Source organism: Myotis brandtii, unplaced genomic scaffold, assembly GCF_000412655.1.
Source record: "Myotis brandtii unplaced genomic scaffold, ASM41265v1 scaffold107, whole genome shotgun sequence".
Classification (NCBI taxonomy): Eukaryota; Metazoa; Chordata; class Mammalia; order Chiroptera; family Vespertilionidae; genus Myotis; species Myotis brandtii.
Window position 1 is genome coordinate 3,605,936 of NW_005353629.1, and position 26,287 is coordinate 3,632,222.

Sequence of the window (26,287 nt, forward strand, 5' to 3'; positions counted from 1 at the left end):
TTTAAAGTAATGAGAAATTCCAGATATTTGATAAAGCCACTTTCTTCAACTAATGAAATCCTTTACTTTGGGGTATAATTCCAATAAAATGTCTTTGGGTCTAGTTATTAGAAAATGAGAAATTTTACTGAAGTTCCCACAAAATACCACCCCACATTTGTCTTTAACTAGCTTTATAATTTGAGTACCATGTGCATTGCAAGCTTCTCAATATTTTCAAAGAGGAAAACCCATAAGCCATTTTGATCAGCGTTGGCAGACAATGAGGGTAACCATGGTGCAGAGTGCACACATTGGGCAGCTGTGGTCTGCAGGGCCCTCAGCACACATCCTCAGGCGTGGCCACGCAGAAGCCTATACAGACATTTGTCCAGGGACTGAGCCACCCAGAATGTAGTCCTAACCTTAAGCGACCTGTGCTACTGCAAGAGTTACAAATTCAGTTGACCGTTATTATTTGCGGATACGGACACTGTATTTGCAAATTCGCCTACTTGTTAAAATTTATTTGTAACCTCAAAATCAGTACTTTGACAAATGAAAGTGGACATGCACAGAATGGGGGAAAGGTGTCCGTCCGTCCGTTCCCAGCTGAGGTGAGCGAAGGCCACGCTCTGCCTCCTCATTCCAGCTCCTCGAGATGGCCAGAGGATGGGGACCGGACCGCAGGGGGCGGTGCAGTGCAGAGAGCTCTGTGCAGGGCAGTTGCATTAAGTGTGAGTCCCCACTCTGGCCCCTGTGAGCAGGGCAGCTCTGGGCAAGTCACTTAACACTTCTGAGCCTTGGTTCCTTTTTTATAAAATGAAGAAAAGTAGAACCGATCATGTGAATTCTTTTTAGGGTTTAAGATTATAATCTATGTGAGATTTATGTCCAGGGTGGGCAAAAGTCAGTTTACAGATATAATACAAATAAATAATACAATAATTTATAAATACTAATATAAGAAATAAACAGTTTCCAATACTCACGACTGTAAACCTACATTTGCCTACCCCTGGAAAACACACACACACACACACACACACACACACACACACACACACATATACACACACTTCCACTAAGATCAATGGTTCGGTGTTTGTTCATTCAATATTTGCGGTGACTTTATGGAACATAACTGCCTCTAATCCCAAGAATCAACTCGGCCTTTTAATGTGAAATGTGTTAGAGAGTGACTAGAGTGGGATGATGCTACTTGGAAGATGCCCATCAGGAGCCTCAGTGAGAAATAGATGGTGGAGCTCCCCACGGGTTGGTGAGACCGGCCAGCTCATCCCACCCGTTAGCACCCGGTTTTCTCTTGTAGAAACCATCATGGGCAAAATAATAACTCCTTCCATCATGTTCTATTTTTTCTGTCTTTTTATAAGCAAAATGTATTATTTGCTATTTATTTTAGCAAGTTACACATTCTCCTACAGTGTTACATTTTAGAGACGCAGATAAAACATGTAGATTTCATAGAGGTGTAACCATTTTATCACTCCCTACTTTTCCCAGAAAAGTTTATTTCTTTGTTGCAATAAAAATATTGAAACCAGGACAACCCCCCCCCCCAACATTTATGTAGTATCAAATGGATTTTATTGTTTTTAAGACTCATTCAACAAGGATTAATTAAGCACTATGTTGAGTACTGTGGTATGAGGTTCAGATATAGAAGGTGACTTTTCTTCTCACCAAAGCTCTTATACCATTTGGGGGGAAATTAAGTGGGCATACAGAAAATAAAAAGTATATGATCAAATATTTGGAAGTATTTTTGAGTCTATATATTTAGTTGCTCACTTAAAGCATTCCAAGAAAATTTGAGAAATCTGCCAATCAGACTTTTAATAATTTGGGGTTTTTATTTATTTTCATTTATTTTTCTAATTAAATTTATAATGCTCTCGCTCTATCAATGTGATTGATTCTAAACATTGGTGTCAAAAAAAAAAAAGGAAAAAAATACCACTGGTGCCACCAACAACTGTAACAAAAATTGTTCCAGTCCCCACACAGAGTCAATAACTCTAGCTCGGTCTGCTCAATGAACCACATGAAGCTATAAATTCGGAATTTCAGGCACCTCGTGAAAACATGGCATGAAAAACAGATGAACTGCGTCGTCGAGTAGAGTAAGAAGTCCCTGGTCAATGCTGGCGGCGATGCTGTGTATTACAGCCTCTGGAGTCCACCTGGCAGGCCCCCTCCCTGAAGGGCTGACTGTGTGGTTCAGTGATTCGTTACCCGCCCCTTCGCCTCCTCTCCCCTCACAGGGCAGGTAGCTCTCCTCTCCTTTTTCCGTGGACGGAGAACTTGGTACCACATCTGAACTCAGTTTTCTTTCAAGCACCTCCTGGCCTGATGGTGGGTGAAGGAGTGATGCATAGGCTTCAACAGGAACATGAAGAACTCATCACCTCAATAGGACTGCATTTGCACGACCCACAGGCCGTGCCGAGGAGAGCAAGGCGGCCCGTGTGCGAACTGCAGGCTGTCTGTTCTGGGCTTGTTCTCGAAACACAAACAGGAAGCCCCTGGCTTTAAAGGGGGTCGGTGCAGGATGGCGGTGTTGGGGACTGCGTCTGCTCACTCTGAACTCCTTGGCATTTGGCTCTCGGTTGCCACCCCGCCCACACCTCTCCCTGGTTCACCTACTGATCAGGGACCAGTGCCCCAAGCATCCTAGAGAGTTGATCTTTTGAAAATAATTTTTAAATGGAACCTTAGAGGCCTAGAAAAAGCTAAGCCTGCAAAGTGAACCAATCTCTCTCTCTCTCTCTCTCTCTCTCTCTCTCACACACACACACACACACACACACACGCGCGCACACTTGTTTATTAAAAACAAATTGGTCCTGCCCTAGCTGGTTTGGCTCAGTGGATAGAGTGTTGGCCTTCCGACTGAAGGATCACAGGTTTGATTCCGGTCAAGGGCACATGCCCGGGTTGCGGACTCGATCCCCAGTAGGGACATGCAGGGGGCAGCCGATCAGTGATTTCCTCTCATCATTGATGTTTCTATCTCTCTCTCCCTCTCCCTTCCTCTCTCTGATAACAATAAAAAAATATATTAAAAATTTTAAAAGTTGGTCCTTTAAATTAAATTAAATTAAATGAGACAATTCCTGCTACTGCTTCTAGAATGGCCATATCAGAAAGAGCCTAATTTTTCTAATTATGTCCTTTAACTAAACTCTCGGGAATCTAATCCTTTTCAAATAGAGCCTCTGGTCTTGAAATTTCACATTTACTGGTAGATAAGGGAGCTGAGGACATGGTACGGGGTAGGGACACGGTAAATTGTGTTACATGGCGCGACAGCCCCACGTGGCTCCCGTTCAGCCGTGTGGATTTCACGTCTTTACAGGACCTGAGTCCAGGGCATGGAGTTCACACATGTGTTAACATTGTTTGATCTCAAGAAGTTTAACAATGTGCTCCTTGGATTCCGGCATTCATGGCGATACTTTAGGTGCCATAAGGCATCCCTAGGTATGGCAGACCTTTAAATATTTAGGCGTTTCTGCAATTAACTTTAGTCATTCTCACACTGTACATTTGAGAGGAGTGAGTAGTTTTCATCTTTAATAAGAGACACAGAAGTTTTGCACGTGTGGGAATGTGTGTGTGGAAGAGAGACTTCATTGTTAGTAACTGATGCCTAGTACGTGAGAATTTTAAGTTTTGTTACACACAAAAAAGCACTCCGGATCTGGTCTAATTTTACATGTTATCATGGCCCGGCAATCTATGTTTCTGTGAATTTTACCTACAAAAGGGCAAGTGAGGTGGGTTTGTAGGAGTGTCAGACTCTTTGGAGTCAGGCAGAATGTATTTTTTTAACATTGAAATGGAGGCTGAGTGAGAATGGATGATGCTTTTAGATAAAACCCCTTGGCGGCCTCGCGATTGTTTTATCTTCCTTCTTCGGTGTCCTTCAGAGAATAAGAACGTGTGTGTGTGTGTGTGTGTGTGTGTGTGTCTGTGTGTGTGTCTGTGTGTGTGTCTATGTGTTATGTTGGCTCTCCAGTTGGACAAGTTTATAAACTGGGTGCTGCAGACATGAGTCGCCAGTGGAGCTCCTGCAACCAGTGAGATGGATCAGAAAAAACAAAAATAAAGACAAATGAAAACACCCTCAGAAGAGCTGCAAACTGCTGGTAACAGAGGCAGTTTCTGCACTGTGTGTGTGTGTGTCTGTGTGTGTGTGTGTGTGTGTGTCTGTGTGTGTGTCACTGTGTAAAGCCCTGTAGTATGTTGGCTCTCCAGTTGGACAAGTTTATAAACTGGGTGCTGCAGACATGAGTCGCCAGTGGAGCTCCTGCAACCAGTGAGATGGATCAGAAAAAACAAAAATAAAGACAAATGAAAACACCCTCAGAAGAGCTGCAAACTGCTGGTAACAGAGGCAGTTTCTGCAGCAGTTGGGAGGCACTTGATTTTTACTGTCAATGATCTACAGCCGATACTTCCTGGCTTTTAAACATTAAAACAAAAGTAGAAAACCATGGTGGGGAGCATTTCCTTTAAAGCCTTCGTTTTATGACTCCTATTTGATGACTATGTTGTAGTTGTTAAATCTTCTATATTGCTGTGCTATATATAAATACGTAAGATGTATAGCTATAGAGATTACATAGTGTTAAGATATTACATGGTATTACATATAATATATTATAGTTATACTAGAGGCCTGGTGCATGAAATTTATGCACAGGTAGGGTCCCTAGGCCTGGAAGGCAATCAGGGCCGATTGGGGCCTTCTGACTGCCAGTGGTCAGCACATGTCATAGCAAGCGATCGAACTCCCTGTCAAACTCCCGAGGGGACACTTTGCATATTAGCCTTTTATATATATAATTACATAAGTATATAAGATGTATATCTAAAAAGATGTTATATAGTGTTACATATAATATAGTTGTATAATTATAGACAAATTATATATTAGCATATTTTATTTCTCTCGTATTATGAATGACTCACTACACATTAAGTCTTCTATTTTGATGTGCTCTCCTCCAACCTCAGCAATATATTAAAAACAGAGTTTAATAACTGTTGCCACGCAAGCCAGGAGCAAATCCCCGTCTCTGGTTCGTCCGAGGAGAACACCACCCTCAGGACACAAACCACCATGGCCGAGACAGGCTGATGGCACGGCCAGTGCCCAGGCTCGGGGTGCCAGTCAGGCATGTGGGACTCTTTCGTGGCCCTCGCCTTCCAGAGAAGGTCACACTTTGTCCGACAGATAAAGGATATCATGAGTAGAGTCCATTTCATTCCATTCTAAAGGCACACACCCTTCCTTTTACTCCCCGGCTGTCTTCTATATGCTAATCTGTGATCAGTCCCTCTCATGAACTTGAAATCACTTTTATAGCTTTGTCTTTGTTTAAAAATGCATACCCATCCTTAAAGACTCCATTGGTTACTGAATAGAGAGGGTACATGTGGACTCCGATATTTGGGGTAAATAATAAAGAAGAAAATATAATGAATTTGAGAAAAGAGCCTTCATGTGAGGCTAGACCCACTAACTCACAGTTTTCAAAATAACTCGTCTCTTGGGAGTAAGTTGCTTCTGTGCTTCACAAGTTGAGGATGTTTGTCTCGTAGGCTTTCACACGTCTGCCGTGGATGGTAAACAGCCCTGCGCCACGTCCCAAAGTGCGAGGAGAACATGTGAATCCCTGTGCTCTATTCTTAGCTTTGTCGCCAGACATGCTACCTTCACATGTTCTGTAAGGTACAGAACGAGTCATTCTTTGGGGTTATGTAAGCAGCCAGTTCAGATAATTTTATGGGGGGAAACCTTACATATTTTGCACAACAAAGGAAAAGGAATAGAATTGACCCATTTCTAAAAGACTTCAGAGGACACTGCACAGTGACAGTAGGTCGCCCGCGTCCTGAGATGCCAGCGAGGAGGAAAGGCTCACCTGCCCCACTTTGCCCACTTGGTACTGGGACGGTGTTCATAAATAACGCCCTCGGTTTTTAATGTACAAAGGAATTGTAAATGATCCACGTGTAAGTCAGTGTGATGGGATTGATGTATTTGTACTTATCCCCTCCGGTGAGCATTGCTAAGCGTTCTGAGACAGGAAACTGGAGATGGCACCGGGACAGAGGACAGTCTGTTTCTCCATTTTATAAGAAATTAAACCGACATCACAGAAAAGCTGAAGGAGCATGTGTGGTAGACAGAGTGGTCTTTGGAAGTCCTGGGTTCAAATCCAGGGTTTAGCACTTACTGGGTAACCTTGGGCCTCTGTTCTTTCCTCATTTGTAAACTGTGGATAAAATGCCTCCCCCGCATCCCCGTAGGCTGTTTTGAGAATTCAGCGAGGAGCTGGGTGGGCGCCATCATTCCCGTGCGTTCTCACAGGACTGCCCTTGTGTAGCCATGACCGCCCCGCCCTGTCAGCGCTGAGCCTGGGGCAAGAGAGCCGGTGTGGCCTCTTCTTTCTGTCTCCATCGCAATCTCTCCATCACAGCCCCTCCGGCCTCGTGAGGGGCCTCGTGTGCATGTGCCGGGACCCGTCTGTGCACACCCCGATGCCCCGGCATCCTTCAAGCACCTGAGTGGGGCACGAGTGCAGGCTGCTCCCGCCCCACGCCCGAGGTCTGATGTGGGAAGGAGGCCTCACAGGTCTGCAGGGCCTCGGGGAAGTCTGGCCAGGAATGCAATGATGGTCCAGCCCAGCACGACTCTGTGGGCAAACACCTTGGTCCCTCTCACCATGTGGAGGCGATGTGCCTGGAGGAGGGCGAGAGTGGACGCTCTGACGTGCAGCTGGCTGGGCAGTAGCCTCAGCCCCACCATTCCTGGGGCGATCTTCAGAGCAATACTCTTTCCTTCTTACTTATTTAGCACTGAATATATTGTTAAATAATAATCTAGCACTAAAAGTTTATTTAGTATAGAGTAATGTTTTGGGTTGTAGAATATAGGTGCTTTCAGCTGCAAGTAACTAAAACCTCTCACTTAAGAAAAGAGACTGGCTAAGCCATACCAAGAAGTCCTGAGAGGGGTGGTTCCATGGCCCGTTCGTTCAGAGCCTCGATGGCATCAGCCCAGGGTGCGCTCCCTTTGGTTCCCTTGCAAGGCCTTGTTAGTTTTGTCCTGTGTTCCAGGCCTTGTACCCACTTGTGGCGTCTACTCAAAGCAAAGCAGATGTTTTCTCCCGTCTGTCTCTTTCTAGTGGCATGGAAAACCTTTTAATGAAATTCTTCAACAGAATTCAATTCTGATGTCATTGGCCAGAGATGTCACACAACCACCTAAAGTGAGAGGAATGAGCCCATGGTTAGCTTCCCTCCGTCATGGTCCATCCATGTCCTGTGAGGGGAGGGCTGGGGGCCAGCACAGAACCAGAGAAGTGCCTGCAGGTAGGCACCCAGCTGTGTCTGCATAGTCAATACAGCTAGAGAGTTGCCCCCTCCCCTGGGAATGGCAGGGCCTTCGTCTTGTGCAAATCTAAGCTGCCAGTAGCCAAAGTCAGTGGGGAGACTCTTCTCAGGGCTCCCCTCCCGCCCCGTCTTTCGGGTGGGCAGGGTCAGAGTGACGACCCTCTGCACTGCATCAGCACCCGGCTTGCTTTTTCTGAAATCCGCGCCTCACACTGAACACCAATAAAAGATTCTCCCAGGAAATAGCCTCTCGCTTTCTGTGTCCAGAGGATATTTCCTTCCCTGCTCTCCTGGGGTGTCCCCTACTCTGTCTCTATTATTAGGTAATGGCCCTCGGCTGGTCCCTACAGGAGGCCACATCCATTGAAGAGTCTACAGACTTCTTCCAGCTCTTCCCTTGACTGTGAGTTCCTCGTGCACTCTTTTCGGTAGAGTTTCAGACGTAAAGCGCCTAGCTTTCTGCCCATCATGTCACAGGGTGAATCTCTCCCGCACATAGAATGTACTAGTAATTAACAACTTTTCTGGTAAACTTAGGTCGCCAGCCAGGGCTGTGGAGGATGGCTTTATAAGATTACAACGTACGAAAACGGTAAATCAGTATCCACTGACCTAAGCACACTTTCCTCATGTTTTTCTTTCGGTCCCTGAAGTATGAGCTTCCCTGAATGTCTAAGGCCCAACCCTTTGACGCGGGTCAATGTGAAGGAAAAGATGAGTAGGATGGGGATTTTTTAAAGATGAAAAAGGGGAAACATGGGGCCTGCATGAAGGAGAACTGTGCTGACATCACAAAGGATAAAATCAATCCCACCCCTGGCCTCCGCCAGCTTTCTCCACAAGCGAACGAGCTGATGATTACAAGCGTCGGGGAGAGAGCCATGAATCGCGGTCCTTTTCTCCAGATGAAGAGCTGGACAGGACTGTGTGCCTGTTTCTCGGATAATTTGCTATTTAAAGTGAACACACTCTGACTTCACAAGCATGGGTTCTGATGGGACTCGTGTCAGTACCTTTTTTAATGGGACGTTGCCCCCTGTTGCCCTCATATAGGAAATTAACCCCAGGTAACAGTGAAGCTGTTAATTCAATATGGATTCTACTCATTTATCCTTTCAACGTAAACCTCTTTAGGGAAAGGAAGATAATTGTAAGTTATTTAGCAGAAATTGCTGTTGAATCTTTTCACTGTTCCCGTTCAGGGGGTTTCCATATAATTCTAGCCATAGATGATAACGTTTTAGAAGCCTGGGTGAATATTTAAATGTTGTTTTAAATGGGTGCCCCATTTAAAGTTGCTAAATTCTAAGTCGCTAAATAACTGTCTCCACTTCACTCTTGATTGGTAACCTGGACGGAGGGGAATATTGCGATACTTCCATAAAACCAAAATGCATATTAACCTATGGTCCACTACACACCCATTACCACACTCCTTATCATAACAGGGCTTACTCCTTTTTATGAAAAGGAGTAGGTTTAGGCGCTAAAATGCTGGGTAATAGTACATGTGTGTACCATAGCTGAACAAACCCTCTTAGGGAAGGAGGGATCTAGATGAGCCCTGATTTAAGGGGGAAATGCTAATAAATATATTAGTATATGTTGAAAGATATTCATACCAATAAATATTCTCACTATGGCAACAGAAAGGAGTTGTCTCTATTCTCTCTTGCTGGGTAACAACGTGTGCAGACTTCACGGGATAAACAATCATTTCTCCTTCTTGCAGTTTGTGGGTTGGGGACTGGACAGGGTCCCGCTGGGCAGTTTGTCTCACACATGCTCTCCGCTGCGGTGACAGAGCCGGAGGGTCCCCTTCAGGAGAGTGTCTGTGTTCACACGCATCGGGAGCCTGGGTTGGGGCGGCTGGAACAGCTGGTTGCTGGTCACGGAAGGCGGAGGCAGCTCTCCACGTGGCCTCTCTACGTGGCCTCTCTATGTGGCCTCTGTGTGTGGCCTGCTTGAGCTTCCTCGCAGCGTGGCGGTCTCAGCATAGTCTGACTTCTTACATTGTGGCTGGCTTCTCTCAGAGCAAGTCTTAAAAGACCCAGGAAGTGGAAACGGTGTGATTCTAAAGGCTCCTGAAAACTGGCTTTTCTAACATATTCTGGTAGTTAAGCAATGTACTGGGGCCTGGGCAGATTCAACAGGAAGGGAATGGGACCCCACTTCTTAACAAGTGAGTGAAGATATTATGAAAATATCCTATATTTTATCAAATAACGTATTCCTGTTTTAAATATATATAATGAATATTCCAAAGGAGTTTAGAATATTATATCACTTAGAAGTAATTATTCACATCTAACTTACTAGAAAGGTTCTTATTCAAAGGAAAGTACAAATAAACACACACATCCTTACTTTGGTCAGTAGCTGAAGCACAGCATTCCCATTTGCAGAAACATCTAAGACCTGGCGGGCACTTGTTGTTGCTGCTGCTGCTGTTTGTGGGATTTTTGTTGTTGCTGCTGCTGCTATTGTTTGTGGGATTTGGGTTGTTGTTGTTTTGGCCAATCTGGCTTCAGCCTCACAGGTCTTCCAAGAAACCTCTCTGCCAACCAGCAACGGCCTCAGGAGGGTCTAAACATCGAAGGGCTCCCACGAAGGTTTCACCCCGCAGACCAGTGTGGGAGTCTGCGAGGAGCAGGTGCTTGTCACGTTCATTGTGAGCTTGTCGGGCGGCTCTACGTGGGGAGAAAGTCTCTACTTGAGAATTTCTAGGACATGAAGCTATTGTGTATCTTGCTGATTTTACCGTCTTTTTGCAGAGGGTCAGCCCAGGGAAAATCTCTGGGCATTCAGTTCTTCTCAGGCTCTCTACGCTCTGGTGGATGGCAGAGCCCCGGGCTGGGCAGCAGATGGAGGGTCAGCCCTGCCAAGGCAGATGGCCGACCGGGGAGGCCCAGATCTCTCCACATCGATACGTTTCTGAAGGGCCGGTCTCCGTATCTCAGTCCACATCGTGTGGGGCTCACAGCATGCAGCGTGCTTGGATGGCTCTCTTTGCCTAAACAGCCCAACAACACATCCGCTGACCAAACAGAAATGATAGGAGGGCAGGTGGAGTTTCTCTACACTTGCAAGAGGGCAGCGTGTGTATGCATACACAGGTGCACACATGAGGGAGAGAACGAGAAAACAGCAGAGAGCAAAAAGGAACACGTAGTGAGAAGATAGACACTCTATGCTTTGTCCCTAGTGTTGCATAGCTCTTAGGTACCTTAGTTAAGATAGGAAGTCAGCCCAGCTCCTTTCACTAGATCAAGTCCATGTTCCTTTCACGAGGTCAAGCTGTCTCCTGTGGGAAGAGATTGACTGAGATAACCTTGCATTGAGATGGATATTATCTATTTATATAAAAGGCTAATATGCAAAGTGTCCCCTTGGGAGTTCGATCACTCGCTATGATGTGCGCTGACCACCAGGTGGCGGCACAGAACATGGCATGCAACCAGCAGCAGCCATGGGGCGCTCAGGGAGTGAGGGAAGAGAAGGCGGGGAGGGTAGGGGGGGGGGACCGCATGGTGGTGCGCAGGTGGCAAGGGAAGGAGGAGGTGGGGAGGTGGGGAGGTGGGGAGGTGGGGGAACCTGATTGGCCCTGATCGCAGGCCAGGCCTAGGGACCCTACCCATGCACAAATTTTGTGCACCAGGCCTCTAGTGTATTCATATGCCCTCATTACAGTTGATAAGCGGGGATCTTTGTGTTTACCCAACACAGCAATGATTTTTTAAGATATGGATAAAGGCATATTTTCCTCAAATTCACATTCCGAAAACTGCCTTTCTCATAAGTCTTGCATTAGAATAGCCACACATGGCCAGAAGGGTGGCCGGGGTTTGAGGTTGGCTCTGCAGGTCAACCAGCACTGCAACCCGTGACTCTGTCAGTAACAGGCATCTGAAGTGACACATCTTCGCGTCCCTTCCTCTGCAAGGAAACAGAATTAACACCTTACCGCCTCCTGCTTCTCCTAGTTGACCCTGAAGCATATACTCTTCCTGCGAGTTGTTTTTGAGTTTGACACGCGCCTTCATCCAATAATGCTTGTAACTGTTGGTCTTCAAACTTTTTTGGTTGACCTGGACGTTCTTTGTCTTTCACATTGAAATCATCACTTTTAAAACATTTAAACCAGCCTTCACAAGTATCTTGAGATGGAGCATGTTCACCATAAGCTTCCCAAACTATACGATAACTTTCAGCAGCACTTTTCTTCAAAATAATGAATTAAAACTTCCCACAAATGCTCCATTTTTGGCATGAAATTGCACATTTTTAAGCATAAAAATACCTATGATGTTAACACCTTCAGAAAATTTGACATATGAAGTTTTGAAGCTTGTTGCCAATACAACAAAATAGCATACACATCAAATCGCATATATATCAACATATGTGTAACTCCATCTATTGAAAAAAATCTACATTAGTAACTGGTACACCTAGTAGAAGTACTACAGATCCTCATTGTCCAAATATATTGCCAGCATTTTTCCATTCAGATCTAGTTGAAACAAAAACGTTAAAAAATTCATGGGAGTTAGCATTCTATTATCTGGTAGTCATCACACACACACACACACACACACACACACACACACAGACCATGTCCTTTTTTTAAATAAGTAGCATGTGCACAGTAATTTTCCTTGTCATGATTCTAGGCCTTTTTATAGTGCATTTTCCCAAAGAAACATCGGACATAAATGAACATTCTTGGGTATCCTAGCAACGGAGGTGATTAATACTACCTCTCAGAGCAGGGCGAACACAATGCCTATGAGTGAACGCAGACACAGAATTGGCTGCTGAGGAGCTGGGAGTGCTGGGGGGGGGGGTGCTTGCTAGGGGTCCGTGACATCCTGGATGATGCCAAGATGGAGGAGGAGGAGGGAGAGTATATTTTAGACACGACTGTATCTGAGTATAAAATGCAGTATATATACATATATCACATATGCATTTATGTAATGCAGGTGTATGTGTGTGTGTGTGTGTGTGTGTATATATATATATATATATATACGCATATCCACACGGACACACATGTGTATACACACTATATATACTAGTACATGTACATATACACTGAGTGGCCAGATTATTATGACCACCTGACGTTTGTAGGCAAATTAACTATAATTTCGCGCTGAAGTTGCTAGAGGGCCAGATCATTATAAATAGGGAAGCAGGTTGTTTACCATAGCAGTAGAAGTGATTTTTTTCTGAATATATATATATATATACATATATATATATATATAAAATTTCCTTTTTATTAGAAGTTACTTAAGATACTGAGTTGTGCTCCTCATTATTGCTAAGCTATATCAGATCACCATCTGTGTGCCTGTGGTTTTAAAAGGTCAGAAGTAAAAGATCAGAAATACTCACTGTGATGAAGGAACTGCTGCCATACTGAAGCACTGAAATGCACTAGAAATTGATATAAACTTAACGTTTCTCCAGGGAACAATAGCAACCACCTCAAGTCTAAAACGGCTTTTAAAATAGCCAGGCTCCGCTTGTATCAATAAATGGCCGAGAGCTGTGGGATGTTAATGTTCACTTGAAGACATTCTCTCCAAAGGGACGTTTTCCCCTGCAGATTCCATTTTCATGAGATTATGGTCCATTTTTAGTCTCGCAGGTTGAGTGCTGCATCCAGGCTTAAACCCAAGTGGATTGCAAACTGTTCTTTAATGTTTCCTGTTTAAGGCAGGGTCTCTGCTGAAATGAAACGCCAGCAGGGCAAATGCACGTGCATTGATGAACGCCTCGGTGATGCTGTCGCCCGCTTCTCCGCTAGGCAGCTCCCCAGGTTACCGTTGGCAATGCAGGCACCTGGAGAGAGCTCTGTTTTGGTTGTGCCTGCTCAGTGGCAGCAGGACTGAGATTTATGTCCTGTTCTCCGGCGCTGTGAGGAGGTTCTGGGACATGACAGAGCTCTGTGTCCTCCACCCCAGGCAGCTGCATCCCAGGCCCCAGGAGGCATCGGAGGCGGAGAGGCGTAGATACACCCTTGCCCCTAAGGAGGCAGCAGGCTAGTTGGAAGAACAGGCCTGCATCTCATTATGAAGCAAACACTGGAGTTGGTGCCAAGACAAAGGCAGAGGAAAGGGTGGTGGGAGCGCAGAGGGGGGACGTTTGCCAGGCATGGGAGGTAGGGAGGTGGCACAGCAAAGCATCTGAGCTCAGCTCTGAAGGATGAGTTGGCTTTCAATGGGCAGGAACCACATGGCGGGACAGTCCAGGAAGCCTGCCGTCTGGGGCTGTGCTGTGTGGTGCCTGAGTGATGGCAACAGGAGGAAGATAAGTCGTGGCCACATTTCCCAGTCACATGTTTTATATTATTAGAGAACGTGGGGTTTCTCTGTAGCAGGGGTCAGGGAAGGTGGGAACACCATCCCTACAGCCAGTGAACCCAGTGAGGAGCCTGTGGAAAGGAGCCCCCGGGAGAAATTCAAGTTCTTGACCTGGGACCGTGGCGGTGAGGCAGGAGGCCGCAGATCCGAGAGGCCTGCAGAGAGAGAAGGGACGGGTGTGAGGTCAGAGTAGCTGTGCAGGCTGAGGGAGGGGAGCTGATGGCTCTCAGGGTTCATGACTGGGGGCCTGAGCAGACCCGAGGGTCGCTCTAAAGATGAGCAGTTGGGGGGCGGGGGGGAGGAGATAATGATGTAGGTTAAGGACATGTGTTGTAGGCAGAGGATACAGGTGGGGATTTCCCTTCGACCTAAACCTAGATAGAGCTCAGAGCTAGAGACCACGGTCCCCAAGTCCTCTCTCCATGAAGGTGAACCCCAAGCGAATGAGAGATGAGAGAGATGCCATCACCACGCAGAGCAAGGTGAGGAGAGGGCAGAAACCTAAGGGTCCTCTCCAGCTAAGCAGTGGGTCTCTCTGTCCCTTCACCACTTTCATATCTTCTTTATTTAACCTAGTTTTTATTTTTCTAATTGGAAGTTCAGTGTATGTAACACAGAACAGAAATCTAAGTCGATCCCTATAATTACATATAACAGCATAACACACGTCATAAATCACATTTCTATCTACCTCTCTAGCTACAGGGCCCTTTCATGTAATACAGAGAATTGTTTGAGGTCTCAGTGGGGGAAAAAAACATAAAAAACATTATCAGCGATGACTTGCAGCCCCCTTTCTGAACCAATGGACCCCAATATTTGGTATGAGTTTCCTCCATTTCTTGTGGCTCTTAGAACTCTTTATGGAATTATTTTCACGTGGAATTCTCTAATCCTCACGACATTCCAGATAAGCAGGTCTGACCCCACATGACAGAGGAGAGAGCCGGGGAGACCCATCGATTTGACACAACGAGCATCATTGTAGTTGTATTGCGTTTGAGGGGTAAATTAACCCAAATCTCATCATAAAGTTACCCAATGAGTATCACCTGTTGCCATAACAATTTATCCCCAACTCAGCCGCTGGAGACCATGAAAGATATTTGCCATCGACACGGTTTCCACGGGGAACTCAGAGGTGGCCGACCGCAGGGCTCTGGGTCAGAGTCTCCCAGGTGCTCCCGGTCCACGGGAAGCCAATGCTGCAGCCCCGGGAGGCTTGGGTGAGGCCGGGCCATGGGCCGCTCACGTGCCTGTCCCATTGGTGCCCCTGGCAGGAGGCCTGCGTTCCTCCTCAGCCACAGGAACCTCTCCCTAGATCTGCTGAATGTCCTCTCAACAGGGGGAGTGAGCCGGGAGAGCCAATGGGAGCCACGATGGTATTTAAGGCTCCGCCTCCGAAGTCACCCTCCATCATCTGCAAGATCCTATCGGTTACAGAAGCCGGTCTAATCCGTGTGGGAGGGCACTGCACAGGGACAGGAAGAATGCCAGGAGGAGGGGAGAAGAGGACCATTGGGGTCTCCTAGGAGTCTGACAACCCTAGATTATTTATCTCCAACACATTCACTGTGTACTTTGAGGATTTATGACTCATTCTTATACAAGTTGACTCTCCAAAGAGATGTGTTGCTTTAAACATGTTATAATTCAGGACCTGATTAACATTTTTTTTAAATTCATGAAGCCCAGGCAGTGGTTGAGTGTTGATCCAGAAACCAGGAGATCACAGTTCAATTCCCGGTCAGGGCACGTGCCCGGGTTTGCAGGCTCAATCCCCAGTAGGGAATGTGCAGGGGGCAGCTGATCAATGATTCCCTCTCATCATTGAAGTTTCTATCTCTCTCTCCCTCTCCCTTCCTCTCTCTGAAATCAATAAAAAACACTTAAAATTCATGAAAATGATTGAGGCCTCTAGTAGACAAAAATGTAGAGTCCACTAGGAAGCAGTGCTTTCCAATTTAAAAAGCTTCTTTGAGGAGGTGCCCGTCACACTGGGTAATGAATGACACCTTTACATGGACTATTTCTGCCGTTTGTCTGTTTGAATCATTGAAATAAATTGCATCCAACAAATCCTCTGGAAATCACCCCAGTGAGTAGAATGTACCATTTATCAAGATGCCAGTGAAGTGAAGTCTACACTGTTGGCAGCTGCACAAGATTGTACATTTTCCACCGAATATTTTAGGATTTTAAAACACATGAGGGGCTGGGAGAAAAACTTCCAGGGTGCATGCAGCTTCCGTGTGTTGCCCAAACTCTCAGTAACCAGCTCTACCTGGGAAATGTTGGCAGTGAGGGCCGGAAGGGTAGCCCTGGCTCACCCAGGACCGAACCAGCTCTCGGCTCAGCAGTGGTGTTTGCACACCTCTGCCCTGGTGCAACGTTTCTTATCTAAGCCTGTGAGCAAGCCGGAGTGTCCTGTAGCCTCGTGGAAACCTTGATTTTGCTCCTATTTAGCCATTGACCCATCTCACCATTTGCTGCTGTCAAATTTGATGAACGAGAAGCCATTTCCTGGGCCTCACCTTCCTCATCGCCCACTGCCCTTCAGGCGCTCACATCCTCTCCTGTGTCCTCTGCTCCGTCTCCTCTAAAACTGCTCTCTCACAGTCTGGCAACAACCACATGAACTTGGCAGCATCGGATGCTATTGGTACCCCCCCATACTTCCTCAATCTTTCTTTGTGGTACACAACTATGCATTCTGTTGATCTCCATGGATCTCTGCTTCTGCTTCTGTCTTCTCATGGTCGTAAATCACAATCAAAAGCGGCATTTTTGTTCCCTTGGCCACTGTCCTCAGCGTAGCCTTCTGTGCTGCCTGCCTCAACATTCCCATCCCTCGCCACAGCTCAGCCACCTTCTCAAGATGGACATGTTCTCATCTCTCACCCAAGCTCCCTGTCCTCATAGCACCTTACCCTCAGTAAGTGCAGACCTCTCATCATTGAAGTTGTCATTCCCACGCTCCATCACATTTTACCTTTTCCCTGAATGGCTTCTGCGCATGGGCCACGAAGTTTCAATCGCACTGTATGTGTGCGCCCGCACGTGGTATTTTGTGGAAGAGCCACACTCAAGGGGCCAAAGAGCCGCATGTGGCTCGCGAGCCGCAGTTTGCCGAATACTGACCTAGATAACCATTCATCTGGGCCTTTCCTCCTCCCTGGCCTTCACGTTGTGTAAACCCCCACAAAGTCTGCCTTCCCTCTTGCATCCATCCCTTCCCTCTTCTCGTCCCCCTGCCATCCTCGGCCCGTGCCTCTAGCCCAGCCTCTAGGAGAGGCCTCTTTCTGCACAAAGCTACTCGTCCCCGAGTCCCGGGAGCCGGTTCAAAACGGGACTCTTCCTCAAGCAGCCTTGGCCGGTCGCCCATGCTATTTCCTTTGCCAAGAATCAGCCCTTTCCCGTTTCACGTTCCCTAGTTCACACCTGTCTCTCCAGGTGCACATCGAGTGCCCCTCTTTCCTCCACTTCCGGGCACTCCCCGGCTCAAAGGAATTGCTTTATCCTATCGGATCGTTGAGCATCCGTACCTCTGGGGGCGCAGTTCATGTTCCTATTGTGTTGTCTGTCCTTTCTCTTCCCACGTAGGTTGTAAGAGGCCATGGTCTTATTTCATTCACATGTTTTCCCTCACAGTTAGTTCTATGGTTTGCAAGTTGTAGATTTGCTGTTGGGGAAGTGACTCTTACCAACAAGATTTCGTAAAAACCCAACAGCATATGGAATGCAGACTCATACTTTCCTACTTCCATAAATTGATTGGAGAGCCCTTTCCATCCCTTTCGACTGCGCCTAGTCATGTCTGGAAGCGAGCTGGACACGGCGGAAGCAGGGGTTGAGTCTGGAAATTACTGTCAACTGGGCTTTTATCTGCGTTGCTTCTTCTCATGCCCCACACTGCAACTGACCTGCCACTTCTCATTTCAGGGAGAGTGGAGAAGAGAAGAGAACAAAAAGCCACATCAGGTAAGGTTTTGACTAATTGGCTTCAGCTCTAGTTTCTGCTTTGATTTCCAATCACAAAAAAATCTCATTGCAGGTTAGTTTTCAAAGTAATAGTTTATTGTCCTTGAGTTGATTGATACTTAATGGATGAAAATAAATTAATACATTTGGCTTTTGCACTTGCACACCAATCATTTCCTTTTCATTCTATCATTCTATTAAAAATGAAATATAATGTTATTTATTTTTTCATGATTATCTATTAAAAGGTAAGTCTTGCAACCACCAATTTTAAAATATGAAGGTTGTAATAGTTGACAACCACTTTACTTCCACAAATATCTATGAATTTCAGCTCTCTTAAAGCCATGTATGTAGTTGATATGTTTCAGAACAGTGTTAACTACTTAACTAAAAATAATCTATTTTAGAGGAATTTTAAGAATTATTTTATTTCTAAATCCTAATATGTATACAGAAGTGAGTGGTGCCATTGCGCATAGTAGGGTGTCAAAATTTGCTAATACAAAAATAAGTTTAAAATTTCCATATTTTTATTACATGGCTTTGGGCTTAAAATCATGAGATAGGATAGACTTTCATTGACCCAGTAAATCTTTGCATAGGAGCAGTCTTCCAGGTCCCAATGCCCAGAAATTGCCAATAATCATAGAAAATTCTGGTTTGCCAAATATGCCTATGCCCACCTTTCTTCCCAAGTCTTCACCAACCTTATTCTACCATCTGTGAGAGCGGCCAAGATAAAGACACATTGCTCCACACCACCATCTTCTGTCAACTTCATTTTTTGTCTGGAAACAGATAAATATATGTGTTTCCAAACAGTCCGTGTAGTCTCCAATAGAAGATATTAATCTACAAGTGTATAAACAGCTCAAGTCCCAGTCTCTATTCTCCTTCCCAATCTTTGCATTCATATCAGACAACTGGTCAACTTACTACCTACATAACTTTCCTCTTAAATGTTATTGTTTACATTCCCTTTGTGTATCTTTTAAAGCCTGATCATGAGTATAAAAAACAAACAGTGAAGGCAAGAAAGGGTCTGGTCTCCTCACCAATGTGGTAACTTCATTATTACATCTTCAGGGAAAACTATTTTTACTGTTTCTAAAATGCGCTTGCTATTGCTATGATCCTGTAGGTACACGCTTCTCTAATCAAAGAAGCTTTATAGTTCAGAAAAAGCACTAATTTGGCCAGTGTGAAGCCAGATGCCTCTTTAAGTTTCCTCCGTATCCTGGCTGCTTCTATCTGTATGGCCCAGGTGATGCAAAAGACTGGTGGAGACAGAGGCAGGCTATGATATCGGGCTATGCATATTCTCTTGATTTGGAAGAAATGATGATATTTATGTCTATGTTGTTTATATGCTTTGAGAAAGACCCCTCTTTGGGTCAAGGAATTCTTGATATTAAAAAACCACACAGCATAAAATACAAAGAATAATTCTTAAAGAGAAAGGTGCTTCATAAATTATTGTTTAGAGAAACATATAATAGGAGGCTTACTAAGGTAGACTATTGAGACACCATCTGTTAAATACAAATTGTTCCAATTTTTCCAAGAATAATACTTTCAAATCACCTTAAGCATTAAGTAAAGAGCAGTCCTAGCCTTAGCTGGTTTGGTTCAGTGGATAGACCGTCAGCCTGTGGAGTGAAAGGTCTCAGGTTCGATTCTGGTCAAGGGCATATACCCGGGTTGCAGGCTTGATACCCAGTAGGGGGCATGCAGGAGGTAACCGATCAGTAATTCTCATCATTGATGTTTCTATCTCTCTCTCTCTCTCTCTCTCTCTTTCTCTCTCCCTTCCTCTCTGAAATCAATAAAAATAATCAAAGTAATGTGAAGAGTCCTAGTGGACCAGAAAATGGAGTTATCAGTAGAGATGACAATGAGTATTTTAAAATGAAGTTGCATACTTTTCATTTCTGACATTATAGCATCCCTAAAGTTGGAGATATTTTATTCATTTACATAATTTGTAAGAAGTTACTGGTAACGAAGAACAATGTTATTTTTTGCCTCTACTCAAAAGGTGAGATTTATTATTGGAAATTCAGCAAATGGTGGAACATCTGCTTTGCAAGCTCAGGCCCTTGCTGCTTGCTTTTTGACCGGGCCTTTCGTTTCTATGTTCTAAAACAGTAATAGCACCTCCATTTTCAGACATTTAACACATATTGAAGATGCAGTCATTCGGGTTAAAAAAAGTTAAATGGACAATGAATAAGTTCTTCCATCTGTGCGGGAATAGCATGTCCTCTTTCTTGGATGTTACTCATTCACTGAGTGCCAATTTCCAAATAGATGCAGATTGAGCATCATCTTTCTCTCTGCTATTACTATTTTTGTAGTGCTTTTCACCGTGGTTCCTAAGCCCTATAAAAACCCTGAAAAACAAATAAGAGAAGACCTCACTTACTATTCTGTTAATTATCAATGACCAACATTAAACATATGAAGTTAGCAGGCAGCTATGTTGCAACAAATATATTTCAATAAACTACCGTTCTTGAAAAGCTCATCATTTTGGACGGTCATGTTTTGTCATATTCTGCAGGTTTTGTTCTCACTTTGAGAATCATGATTCCAGTGAGAATCATGTTTGAAAATGCATGTCATCCTAGCTTGCTCGTAGCGTACAAAAGCTCTTGTCCCCAATAACACCGTGCTGCCTATTTGAAAATTGCTGAGAGTCTATTTTAAAAGTTATCGCAAGAAAAAACCTGGGAGGTGATAGATGTTAACTAAAGTGCATGGAAATATTGAATCATTCTGTTATAAAAAAATGAAATTTGTTTAAAGTCAACATTTTAAAAATTAGAAAATGGAGGTGTTAAGTAGCTTGCCTGGGCCCCATATGCTGGCGGGGGGAGCCGTCAATGGGATCCGGGCCATGGCTGGCTGGAGCAGCCTGTAGTGTCTGGGGAGGTATCTGAAGAGAGCGCTCATGCACATCTCTTTCCACCTCGGCCTTCAGCGAGGTCACGTGGGTCGCTTCCAGGTGGCCCTGGTGTGAGGACTTACACCATGGAGATGAGCAAGCATTACAAACCAGGGCTGGTTGGTCGGTTGCTTGGTTGGTTCGTTGGTTCCCAGGGAGCCAGTGTTAAATATTGACACTGGATCTCCGTCTGTTTGACAGCAAAGCCCAGCATTTCCCACTGCCCCACATATGTGACCTGGCCAAGGTCATGGTTAGCCAACAGGTAGCAGAGTTGAGACTGGAACCCAGACCCCTTGTCTACATCCAGCCCAATCCAGGCCCCAGGGCTTGGGTGTGAGAATAAGTGAAATATCCTTTTCTCACACGCTGTGCCCAAATGGCCCAGGTTGGCATCAGCGAAGTCTCACATCCATTTTCTAGTTCTAAGCTGCCGACTTTCTGCTCCGGCCTCCCAGGCAATCCATCTCTGGTGTGTTGCTTTTTCAGGCAGCTTTCCTGAGACCTGGCTCTCTCGGCTATGCTAATGAATTCTCCTTACAAATACAACCAACTTTCTCCGGGTTTCCGGCTGCAGAACAATATTTTCTATTAAGTGAAGTAAAGTATCTTCAACGCGTGTTCCCATCCACAGAACGAAAGACATACACACAGGCTGTTCATTAAAAGAAGTCCCGGAGAGTTCATTTTTAAACAAATTTCATTTGTCAGACGGTCAACGTTATTCTAGAGAATGAATAACAACACACCCGTGCCACATTATTTCAAAAATGCTTTAAATTTCACTGTCTGACTGCATTTAAAACAGTGTGTTTATGCAAACTAAACAATTCGGAAAGGCTAAGTAGCTAATGTAGGAGAAATTGCCATGTACCCCACGCATCTCCCTGCAGCCCCTCCACGTGGACTCCGGGTGCTGTCCTAGCACACAGAGCGGATTCATTTGCACTCAGTGGAGACCCGAAGCTTGGTGTCTGGAGGCGGGTGGGGAAATACTACCTCAGCTGCATCGCAGTAGCTTTCTCCGTAACGCAGTGCGCCCCGTTGTGTAACTGAAAATGAGATCCCTTTTCCTGGGTTGGCTCTTACACAACATACATGTGTTTCTTTCACCCAGGAGAGAAAGTGAAGACGAGTTTTATCATCGTGTTAGCCAAAAATTACTTCAGGCTTCACCTTAAATATTCTGTACAAAAAAAAAGTTACAGGAATTCCCAATTAAAATGGCAAGTAACTCACATTAAAATGGACTTTCAGGCGCTACAGGATAGATCTTTATTAGGGCAGCACAGGCAAGGCAGTTCTCAACAAAATCGGCCTTCTGCTCACTTGAGTATGTTGTGGAAGTTGAAATAAGGGGCCTCCCGTGTGTGTATTTCAGTCAGGATAACGGTCACTACACTTGTGTTGGACATGACGTGGGAAGGGAGCATTCCAGGTAAATGCATATTTTGATTAGTTAAAAGTGGCACTTAGCTTAACAAAGGATTAAAATGCCACAGAAATAGAATATAGGTGATCCTCGGGTTTTCTCATGAAAGGAGTCTTCAGTCAGACCTGATTTTCCCACGGAGAACACAATGACCATGCACGCCTCACCGAGGGACAGACGCCCAACTTCATTTTCCTTCATAGAAATGGCCACATGCTAATCAACGGTAACTGATAGACTTGTACCTGCGTAACTGGAAACTTTCTAAAGTGAATGGGGGTCATGTGAGCTGAGCAATGCAGTAATCAATCATGTAAGTTGTCCTATTATTCCGCTGAAAATTCCCAGATAAGATTTGGACAGGCGAGGAGCCATGAGACTATCAGGAAACAAGAAACACCTGAAGGCTGCTCACCCCAGAAGGGAGGTGATGGCTTGAGTGGCAGCTGGAAGGACTCTGAAGAGGGCGGGACCTTAGTTGGAGAGGCAGAGAGAGCCGCCATACGGGGAAGACCAGACGTAGGGGACTCTTGCAGAAGCAACTGAGTAGCTGATCAACTAATTCATATGGAGCAGCTCACGAGTAACCGTGAAGTACCACATTAATGACTCCTGACAGCAAATTCAAATTTTGTTCCACATGATCGTCCGTGTCTCTGCTTCCATTTGAACTATTTGTAGGAGGAGAGGATCCTGACCAGGGCCCAAACCTTTGTTTGAACATCTCTGCCTTGGCTGAGTCTTCGCAGAATGCCTCTTGCATGCCACCTATCCTTGCTCACCTGCGTTTCCTTATAAGGCTTCACTATGCCCTGTCTGTTAGCTTGACTGTAAATCTTTCCTACATCTCCCCGCATGGAGACAGCCTGCATGTCTCAGTCCAGTGTGGTCCTTTTCTCCTTGAAACATCCCTGAAATGCCATTCTGGCCAAGCCTTCTCTGAGAACATGAAGCTCTCTGTTTCACTGATGTTCAGAGACAACCAAAACGCTGCACTCAGAGCCGACTTTACTTAACGCATCTTTCCTTGTTTTCCTTGGCCATTTCTCCATGTAGTCTGCAGACTTCCCTTGCCATTTTAAAATGCTCACCCTGGAACATATAGATATGCAAACCTGAACTACATTCAATGTCATGTTTTTAACTGGCCCTCATACCTAGAAATGCACTACATCTTACTGGAGTAATATAGTTATCTTTCCTATGTGTTTTTATTTGTTTTTTATTTTTTGCACTTCAGTGGCATTGAGTGCTTTCACATTGTTGAACTACCATCATCACCATCCATTCACAGCCACACCAGCTGGGCTAGAGATTTGCTATACACTATTGTTCACATACAAATTTCTTAAGAGGGTAGGTCTTGTATTAAGTGTTCTTACCACAATATAATAAAATGTAAAATAAAGAAAATAGTCAACTTTTACCTAGCAGGAGGGATTGACTAGCTACTGGTATAATGAGATTAATAAGGGGACCAAAATGCCAGAACTGTTGGTCAGACCACCTGGGTGTCAATCCAGCACTGGCAACTTTGTGACCTAAACGAGTGAGTACCCTCCCTGAGCCACGCTCTCACCTGTAGACCAGGAGTGGTGGTGGCACTGAGCTGACCGGGCTCAGGAACAAGTGAGTCATCATATGCCAGGGGCTCGGCTGCCATGCTGTTTCCTCCTGGGCTTCCCCTGCCTCCCGGGTGTGGCTCAGAAGACAATCTGAGAGATGCAGCATCAAGGCAAGGTCTTGAAGAAGAATGGACTTCTTCAAACAGAAGGCAGAGAGCTGGCTACTTCAGGCTCAGGACTAGGAATGGATGTGGCCTGTGCAGGGGACTTCTCCCATTTGTATAGGAAAGTTCTGAGTTACCCAGGGGCCAGGGATCATTTTTGAGTGAGCACAGAATGCGGAGTTATACAGCACCTGTAATAGCCAGAAGCAATAGAGGGTTTGAGGGGAAGATTAGCATGGGCAAAGCAATTGTTAAAATAATTAACTTGGTTAATTAACATCATGATTAGGGAGACCATTTTGGAATACTGTAGGCTTTGATGTGCTAAGAACCTTAGCTGGGGAGTTGAAGGAAGAGGATGGGGAGGAGGGAAGAGGAAGGAAGAGGAAGAAGGAGGAGGAGGAGGGGGAGAAAGGGAAGAGGAAGAAGGAGGAGAAAGAGGAGGAGGAGAAGAGGAAGAAGAAGAAGAGAGAGGAGAAGGGAGGGAAAGAGAGAGAAGGCATTAAGTAGTATGAAAGAATGCTTTTTTAGAATTAAGGATTGACTGGCTATGGCAAACATCAACCCTGCACCCATTCACTAATCAAAAATCAGTTATGTGGCCCTACCTAACTGTAAGGGAGGCTGAGAAATTCAGTCCAGTCCTGTGCCCAAGAAGAAATGAAAATGGGCTTTGATGAGCACATAAAGTGCCTGTCACAATGAGGAAACTAGGACACGAGACATTATGCTATTTGACCAGGGTCAGTAGGGAGTGTCATGGCAGAGGTGGAACTAAAAATCAGTGTCTTTTTTTTTTCTGAGGTATTCAGGATATATCAGTAATCAACGTTATCACTGACAGGGAAGGAAGGAAGGAAGGAAGGAAGGAAGGAAGGAAGGAAGGAAGGAAGGAAGGAAGGAGAATGAGTATGAGATGGAAAGAAAGGATCAAAGGTAGCTGTCTGGAACAGGTGCAGGGTGGGAGATGGGGGTGTCGGAGGAAGCCCGACTGCAGGAGTCTGTATAGTAGACACACATGAGCAAGTTCAGAGGGACAGGGGCTTGGGGAAGGATTGCGAGTTTCCTGCCGGCCTAGCTGCACCTGATTCAGCCATGGAAGTTGGGGTTTGGAGAAGCAGAACTGAAGTCCAGGAAAGCTCAAAGCGAAGGACGTGCACGTGTTGGGACTGAGTCAAGTGTCAGTCAGAGGGAGAGCAATGAGAACGGGTGGGATCTCTGAGGAGATGGTATGAGGAGAGTGAGCAGGGTGGCATCCAGAAAGTGAGGCAGGAAGGAGGTGACACCTATGACAGCGCTTGGGGGGCGGGTGGTTAAATGCAGCATAAACAGGGAAAGCGTGGGGACTGCATGGCCTGCTTTGCTTATGTATTTGTGCTGCCCCATTTCTTAGAATCGCAAAGCCAGAGAGACATCCAGACATTTTGTTTGCATGTTAATTAAGTAATTAATCCATTGCTTATAATATTGTTTCCAAATGAGATACTGATTCACATGAGGAGGCTTTAAATCTCAACCACGTTTAGAGCCAAATGATTGTGATAATTATTTTTAAGCCAGATCGGTTAAAATAAAAATAGCTATTTTTTAATGTAAAAAGTGAGGTCCCCTGTACCAGCATTTTGCACAGTTTCACATAATTTCATTGAAGAACTAGCCAGTTGAGATCTCCCATTTTTTATGAATTCCTTTTGAATTCATGGGAATCTTAACACCTTTCCAATTTTCTTCTTGAAGGAAGTAATTTGGAAAATGCCAAGGACAGAAACATGAAGAACAGTTAGCATAAACTAAAATCATTAATACTTCATGGGGGTAAAAACACACACACACATTCATTCTGAAGCATTTACAAACAGCCACTATAAAGTCCTCTCTTCAGGAGGGTAAGAAGTTCTTCAAACCTGGGGCTTACATAGTCTTACTCAAAGGGCTTGGCAGAAGTAGAACCTGGGAAACCCAAGGATTAGAAGGAAGTGGATGGTGAGATTTGCATGACTTTGTTTTAATTGCTCTTTGGAGCCTTAGATTCCCACTAGGCTTCCCCCTCCACACGTGGCTCCCCCTGCCCCCACCTGACTCCTCCTGCCCCCACCTGGCTCCCCCTGCCCCACCTGGCTCCCCAGGGACCTTGGTCAGAGGGTTCCTTTGTGCTATTACTTGCTGAAGGGCGGTGGTGCCCTTTCAGGGTTTCTTCCATGTCAGAGTTGCAAAGCCCAGTTTTGAAAATAGGTGGCAGTATCAGCTGGCCCGATTTGTTTTAAACCAGTGAGGCCAAGGTCAGGAAATACTTGGGATAACGTAAGAAAACCACCACAGGCACAGGGTCTCCTGCTTGCAAACGTCTGGGACTATTTTTAAAATTCTTTATAAAGTATTACATAGAGTGTGAAATATTTCTCCTTCCCCCC

At 45.2% G+C, this 26,287-nt stretch overlaps 1 protein-coding gene across 4 annotated transcripts in view; it reads left to right on the plus strand.

The window, feature by feature from the left end:
- Positions 1-26,287, plus strand: part of CHST9 (carbohydrate (N-acetylgalactosamine 4-0) sulfotransferase 9) — a 139,304-nt gene that overhangs the window by 40,935 nt on the left and 72,082 nt on the right. Inside the window, exon 1 of one of the 4 annotated variants that reach the window (XM_014541421.1) lies at positions 17,733-17,765. The exons of 2 other annotated variants lie outside the window; for them this stretch is intronic. The gene's annotated coding sequence lies outside the window, so the exon portion shown is untranslated. Of the gene's footprint in view, positions 1-17,732; positions 17,766-26,287 lie in introns of those variants that run through there. One more of the 4 variants, XM_014541412.1, reaches the window with a different exon arrangement.